A 7,132-nucleotide genomic window follows, 5' to 3' on the forward strand; every position below is an offset into this window, starting at 1 on the left:
CGGCCCCTGGTGGGCCCCACCCCCTTCCGCGGCCCGGTGCTCACGCCCCTCCACGTGCGCGCGCCGCCGGTGCCTTGTGATGACTTCCCTCGGGCCGCGGCGGCGCGGTGGCCCGGCTGGGCGCGCCCCGCGCGGCTTCCTCCAGCGCTGACATGCCCCCGGCGTGGCGACGCGACAGCGCTGTGCGCGGGACTTCCCAATTAGTCAGCCGGACCCCAGGGCTACTGTGGGGCTGGCTGGCTTGGCTCCCCTGTGCGTGTGCATGTGTGTGCACGCCTCCGAGCGCCTGTGCGTGTGGCAGGGTGATTTCTAGGATCACCATCTGCCCTCCAGCCAGCCAGACGGTGTCTGGGTTTAACATACTTAGAAAGTCCCTAGAAATCCACGACTTGCACCCCAAAGCCAGGCGGGCCTAGAGACTCACCATCTTCGCATGCATGTTTTTGTGAAGAAGTGTGTAGACACACACGGGTGTGTCATGTGCTGTGTGCCCCTCGCCTTCCCGTCAGCCTCCATCATTAGCTAATGCCACATTAACACTGGCCAGAGAGTCTCCAAGACCTAATGAAAGGCCTAAATCATAAAATATGATTCACTGGTTTCAGCAGTTGTATGAAGGGGATTTGACCTCAGACTGGATTGGCTGCTCTTTTGTTACCCAGCCAGGGTCTTCTGATGGGCCGGTCTGCTTGGTACCACCAGTGGGGGTTCTGGCTCTGCCACTACAGCAGAGGGGTCCTCTCTGGCTCCCTCTCAGCCCCTCTCTGCTACTGCGCTGGGTAGAAGAAAAGCCTTAGAACCTGGCTGAGGGGGAGTTTGCTAAGAAAACAGGCTAATTTGGCAGATCCGAGATTAGGACCTAGATCTGGTTCACAGGTTTATTGACACCTGTTATGCAAAATCCCCAGCAGCAGCAGAGCACACGGAACCACAGACACTGTGATGGACCTACCTGGATACCAAGTATTAAAGATGGTGCCAGATGGAAAGGGGGAGGTTGGTGTATGGCACGTGCAGAAGTGTGTGTGTGTGTGTGTGTGTGTGTGTGTGTGTGTGTGTGTGTGTGTGTACGAAGGCCCCAAGGCCTGCATGTAGCTCAGTACCCCTGAGGCAGAGAGCGCAAGGCGGTGGTGTGAGGGTTGGGGGAGTCAGGGGTGAGGCACCTGAGTTATGGGTCGTAGATTGAGCCATGGAAAAGGAGAAACAACAAGCTGTCTTAAGCACAGAGTGGAAAAATTGCATTTTACAATATCACTCCCAACTGCAGATGGAGACGGGGTTGGAAGGCAGTGAAGGGGCCAGAGAACCCAGCTAGAAGGAGACCCCCAGGGCCCCTGAGAAGGGTATAAATTGGGCCCAGAGCACAGCAGGAAGAGAGGGGACGGAGCCTCACAGGAGAGGTTGTGTCTTGCTAAGAGGCTGGAGGCCAGGAGATGAAGGCGGGCAAGTTTGCAATTGTGGGGCAGGGAGCAGCAGCAGGTAAAAGAAGTTTTCTTTGAGAAGGAGGAAGGAATGGTGAGGCTGCTGGACCGAGAGCCCTTGCGGGGGGACAGAGAAGGAAGCTGGCAGGGAACGGAAACCATCAGATGGCCCAGGTGAGCTGGGTGGGGGAGGAGGGGGGTGAACCAGCCCGTTCTAGGCGGGTCTGATAGTAGAAAGTGGAACTAGAATGGTCCTATCAGCTTTCCGCGAGTTACCTAGTCATTACACACGAGCTCTCCCTTCAGACCCCAGGCCCCTAAGAGTTGGGGGAATTGTTCTCCTTTCCTCGGAAATCTCTTATTTGGAGCAAACATTACTTATTTTCTGATCCGTAACCAGATCTGTGCAGCTGAATAATTCAAGTCCTGCTGGCCCCCTTGCCAGAATAACAGGGATAAGTAGATACCTTGGGCTCCACGTCTCCCTGTTCCTGCATGAGTCCATGTGCACACGTGTGCATCGGCTGTGACCATGTTGGCATTTACAACACAGCGCATGCCACGTGACTGGTGGAACCAGTCTCATTCCTCATGGCCATGTCTCCGAGGCATACATCCCCCCTCCCCTGCTCACTTAGAGGCTTGTAACAAACTGTACACTAAATACCACCCCTGGTTTGGAATTTTTGCAAAGGAATGCCCAGATACAGGTATTGAATTACTTCCGTGTAGAAGCAAATGGAGGGAGAATAAGGAATGACCAAGGCTTTCAGGAAAATGCAATGGGCCAAAACATGCAATTGCAACAGAGACCTCTTCTAAATCTATGAAAAAGGCCAGGCTGCCTTCACTTCTGCTCCCAGCCCAGGACACCAGCTCCTGCTCTCATTCAGTCAGTGCCTGGAGGACATGAGCAGCTCGGCTCTCCGGTAAGGACAGCATTTCCCCACATGTGGTGACATTCGCTGCCCCTGGCACGCTGTCCTCTCCTTCACCCCATATCTCTCCAACCCTCCAGCCAGACTTCAGCTCTGCCCCGGGAGGACACTGTTTCTCGACCACCAAACCTCCCCCTAGGTGGGGTTCCATCATGCTCCTCTCTGCAGAGGTTGTTTGCTGGTTCTGATGCTCCTAGAAGGAATCCCTTATGCTTTGAGTCCTCCAACTAGCTTACGATGAGCTTTTGAGAGCAGATGGGGAAGGGGAGCCTGGGGGTCTGGACACTGGCCATTGTCCCCAAGAGGGGGCTGTCACACCATGGTGGTGATGATGGAACCAGCTCGCAGGGGCCCAAATGAAACCATTTTCACATCAACCTAGGGGACCCACCAGAAGCAGCCACCTTCCTGGAATATTTAGGAAGTCATCGCTCTGAACTTTGGACTAGCTGGGTCCCATGGGGACAGGGAGGAAACAGCAGAAACTATGTATTCCAAATTCCTCTTCAGAATAGTCTACAGTAATTAGTTGTGAAACCCGGAGCACAGGATGCAAGGGGAAAGGCGCCATTGTTTTATTTTTCATCTTAAAAATGTTTTTAAAATGCTCGTCATGTAGACAGGCTTGCTGGGTGATCTCTGTCCAGTCCCCCAATCTCTGGGTACCTCATCAATGCATGCAGGGTGGAGTATTTTAACATCTTCCCTAATCCAGCCCAGGAGATTCCGTGATGATGTTACATTTTAAAAATTAATAAATATGTCTAGTGTCATCTATGCTTCATATCTAGCAAAGTTATACTTATTAATACTAGACATTAGTCATTACCATTGAACTTGATATTCTTATGGGTTTATAAAAATATTTTAAAAATTGGGATATATACATAAATACCTGTACAAAATTTTGTTAAATTTGCAATTAATTATCGCGAGTTTCTAGGAGCGGAAAGGATAGTGTCCAGGAAGTTTGCAGTTTGTCTCTGACTTGGCAAGCCTTCTTCTTTACCCTGTAGCAGTTCACATGATGGTGGTGGTGGCGGTGGCGGTAGTGAGGGTGGCTTGCATTATCAAGTTATGCCTCCGATGCCCTGATGGGCCCTAGTCCCAGGCCCCAGCGGGGCTGTGACGGGCGACCTGGGATGGACGACCCGTGAATACAAGCGATCAGCTTCCTTCAGTGGCCATTGAGAAAAGACAGCCCGAGAATTCTCTCTTCGCAAAAAACGCTTTTAAGATTTGGCTCCATGCCCTCAGCAGTGGGGACTGCGGGGACATTTGACCTAATATCCTTGGCTACAGTCTCACAGGCTTAGTCATTTCCACCATCCGAGGCTCGGGGGTGCTTTGGACATTTCCTGTCCTGCCTGTGGGTAGATTCAGGGAACCTGCGAACCCAGTCCGAGGTCGGCCGCGCCCAGAGCCCGGCCCTGCGCCAAAGGGACCTCCTGCTCTGTGAGAGACCTCAGATGCTCCCGCTGGTCACTTGAATGACTTACTGAGACATTGTTCATGGAGCCTTCCTGGGAGCAAAGCAACCATCCTGTGTAGCTGCAGAAACTCCCAAAGCATCAGAAGGGCTAGGAAGAAGTCCCTGAGTCGGAAGACCGGGACACACGGCAGCTGACCCTGGCAGGAGCAACTATGATAGAGACAGAAGTGAAGATCCACCGGCATCACTGCAGGTCCCCGGGGTGGGTGTTCCTACAAGTGCACCCCTGTGGCGGGCAGCTGGTAGGTGGGCACTGCGGTCGTGGGCACCGCAGTCGTGGCTGTGTGTACCAGCAGATACACAGGAGGCTCTCGACTTGATGGGCTCACTTAATTTTCATGGCAACACTCAGAGGATGGCTTCATCGTTTTATTTTTACTATTATTATTTTTAAGGAGGGTGCAGCTCACAGTGGCCCATGCGGGGATTGAACCGGCAACCTTGGTGTTATCAGCACCACGCTCTACCCAAGCTAACAGGCCACACCTGGCATCATCATTTTAAAAGTGAGGAAGCTGAGTTCAGAAAGGCTGAGTCACTTGTCCAAGGTCACACAGCGAGAAGGTGGCAGAGCCAGAGTTTGACCCCAGGGGCCATTGGCCCCAAAGCCCACGTTCATTCCATCACGTTTTATAAAGTAAACAAATTCTACTAAAACAAAAAGGAGTGTTCAAAGGGGGGAAGGAAGGGGTCCCTTTTCTCATGTCCTTGACCAAAGATCTTTCTAAAGAAGATGAATTCCCTTTTGTGTTCTGAAATCCGGGAGACACGGAGTCTTCCAAACCCTGAGTAGAGGAAGTTCATTTAGAGTTCATTCAAGGGACTTTGTGGAGCTTCTGCTGTGTCCCAAGCCTTTTCTGGGGAAGACCCAGATGAGTCCCACTGCAGTGACTGCCGAGGAGACGGCCCAACAATCAGATGACCATCCTGCAGGTCCCTGCCAGGAAGGTCCGAGAGGCCACCGCCCCCAGGAGGGCCCTCCAGGCTGCCCCCTCCCACCTCAGAGTGAACAGCCAGCAGCGTGGGCCCGCTCCCTCCCGCCTCCCCAGGAGTCTGAGTCATGCCACCCTGCAGGGAGGTGGCCAGGCAGGGTCATAGGCAGAGATGCCAGCTGCTGCGGGCCAGCCGGCTTGCCAAGAGCCTGCCCTGGCTACCCGGTGACGCGGCCCCTGCAACTCTGTGCCCATGCCAGGCCGCAGAGGAATGTGACCCAGATGGCAGCCTCCGTCCCCGCCAGGTGGCTCAGTTAAGCCTCCTTTGAATTGCCCAAGAGCAAGGAGGTTTGGCAACTTTGCCTGCACACCAGGCGGGGACCAACCCTACGAATGAAACTATTTAACCTTGTGTTTTCTATACTCTGAAAAAGTACTTTCAAATCTCCTGTTTTCCTGACTGAGAAGAATACTGATCCTGCTTTTGTCCAGTGACATCTGAGCTTGCTCTGTCGGGGGCTCAGATGGGACCACCCTATAGACGCCGTGGTCATGGGGGCTCCTCAGGTGGCACCCTGAGGATGAGAGAGATGAAGGCACGAAGACAGGTCCCCACCCCCCCTGCCCACCCCTTGCTGCAGCTGCATCAGAGGCTCCAGCTGAGGAGTGGGGGGTGGGGGGCAGCCATGGGGGCTTCTTGCTGAGGACAGACCCCTGGGCTGCACGGAGGGGCTCTGCTCCAAGGTTCTCAGAAGCTGCTGTATGCGCCTGTGCAGTCCCACTGACTTGGCCATTCCCGGTGCTGACTTTGGAATATCGTGGGCTTGGTGTACGGCTCAGCTAGAGGAGGGGTGCTCTTGCCGGTCAGCCAAACCCTGAGAGCTGGAGGGAGAGTCACAGCTCAATGCCCAGCGGGACCCTGGCAGCGAACATTCCGTGTAAGTAACACTTGGCCTGCATGTTGCCCTAAAATTATCCTTTGTGTTATGTTTTTTGTTTGTTTGTTTGTTTTTAAAGGCCTTGCTGGGCACAAGGATAGAATCGACTAAATATCTGGAGAGATATTTAGCTTCTTTAAGAGTTAAAGGAAACGACTGTGAAAGGGCTTTCAAAACAACCTAGCAGCACCGGCCTTCCTACAAATCATTAAGGTGCCCATGACAAACGATTGCTATCCACCCCAGGGCTCACCAAATCACCCAGCGAGACAGCGTGAGCCGTTCTGCTGGTCCAGAAAACATGGAAGCCTGGAAACAACTGGTCTAGCGATTAAAAGAGGAAACATGCAGGCCTAGCACATTGCAAGAACCCCTATAATGAGTAACTCGCCAGAGACAACGTGGCTCGAGGGTGGCAGAGCCAGACGTGGGTCCAGGTGCTCCCGGCAAGTCTGCACGAGGTTCCTGTGAATAAAAGTGCAATTCTACACATGAATGTGCGGCCGTGTCTCATTTTTCACTGGTTCTGAGGAGTCATCATCTCCCCACTCCCTCAGGATGAGAGGTGTGACTGTACCTGTGAACACCTGAGGTCATTGCGGGCGCTCGCTAGATGCATCATCACTTCCTGGCAGAGTCACTTCCGGAAGCTCGGCCAGCTCCCTCGCAGGGAGCCCCGCTGTGCCCAGGGTTGCGGGGAGCAGCAAAGCAGGGGGACGCCACCTGGGACCCCAGGTTCCCTTGAGTTAAGTCCACCAGTTCTCCTTGAGTTGAGGGGCCACAGAGATGAAGGCAGGGACTCTGGGGAGAGAAGCAGCCCAGCCCTGTGCCCTCCAGGCTCTTCCCCAGATGACAGCAAGAAGGTGACAGGTCGGTTCCGAGGGAGAAAAGGGCCCCTTTTCAGCCCCTCCCTTGCTGTTTGTGTGAGCACCTCACAACCCTGCCTCATGTGTGTTCGAAATGCATATATTGTTTTAACTCCATACTTCAGTGTCCTGTAAGAGACGGACAAAGTACCCTGGGAACCGCCCTGTCCCCACACGTCTAGGAATGTTGCAGGGGACACACCAGCAGCCTTTCAAATGTACAGGCAAGCTTCACTGATACAGGGGGCCTCAGGGGGGTCCCCACAGGAAAAGGAAAAAGAAGACCAGGTGATTTCCAGGGTACCTTCCCCCCTTGCTCTGGGGCAGGAAAGGGCAGGCTCCTGTTCTTGGTCATCAAGGAGCAGAAGCCACGTTTCAGGCCTCGGAGAGCAGATGAATGGGGACCGGGTGGAAATGAGACCGCTACATTGAACAGACTCTTGGAAGGGAAACCAGAAAAAAAATGTTCCAGCGATAAAGGGTGACATCAGGGAAGGTGGTCTGCATTTATATCGACTGCACGATCTCAGAAGTGCATGCACACA

Source organism: Hipposideros armiger, unplaced genomic scaffold (assembly GCF_001890085.2).
Source record: "Hipposideros armiger isolate ML-2016 unplaced genomic scaffold, ASM189008v1 scaffold_458, whole genome shotgun sequence".
NCBI classification, from domain to species: Eukaryota; Metazoa; Chordata; class Mammalia; order Chiroptera; family Hipposideridae; genus Hipposideros; species Hipposideros armiger.